Raw genomic sequence first — 216 nt, 5'->3', positions numbered from 1 at the left:
CAGGTGTGCAGGTATGTGTGGCTGCCAAATGTGTGTGCAGGTGTAGCCAACAGCTGTGTAGACGGGTGTAGTTGACAGTTGTGTGAGCACGTGTGGCTGACTGGTGTGCGTGTCAAGTATGTAGGTAAGTGTGACTAACAGATGAATAGGAAGATGTGGGGTGACAAATGTCTTAGCAGGTGTGGGTTAGCAACCCGTCCTGCTAATAGAACGTCG

Source organism: Procambarus clarkii, chromosome 2 (genome assembly GCF_040958095.1).
Source record: "Procambarus clarkii isolate CNS0578487 chromosome 2, FALCON_Pclarkii_2.0, whole genome shotgun sequence".
NCBI classification, from domain to species: Eukaryota; Metazoa; Arthropoda; class Malacostraca; order Decapoda; family Cambaridae; genus Procambarus; species Procambarus clarkii.
The sequence above is the reverse complement of the archived record's forward strand: the minus strand, read 5'-3'. Positions refer to the sequence as shown.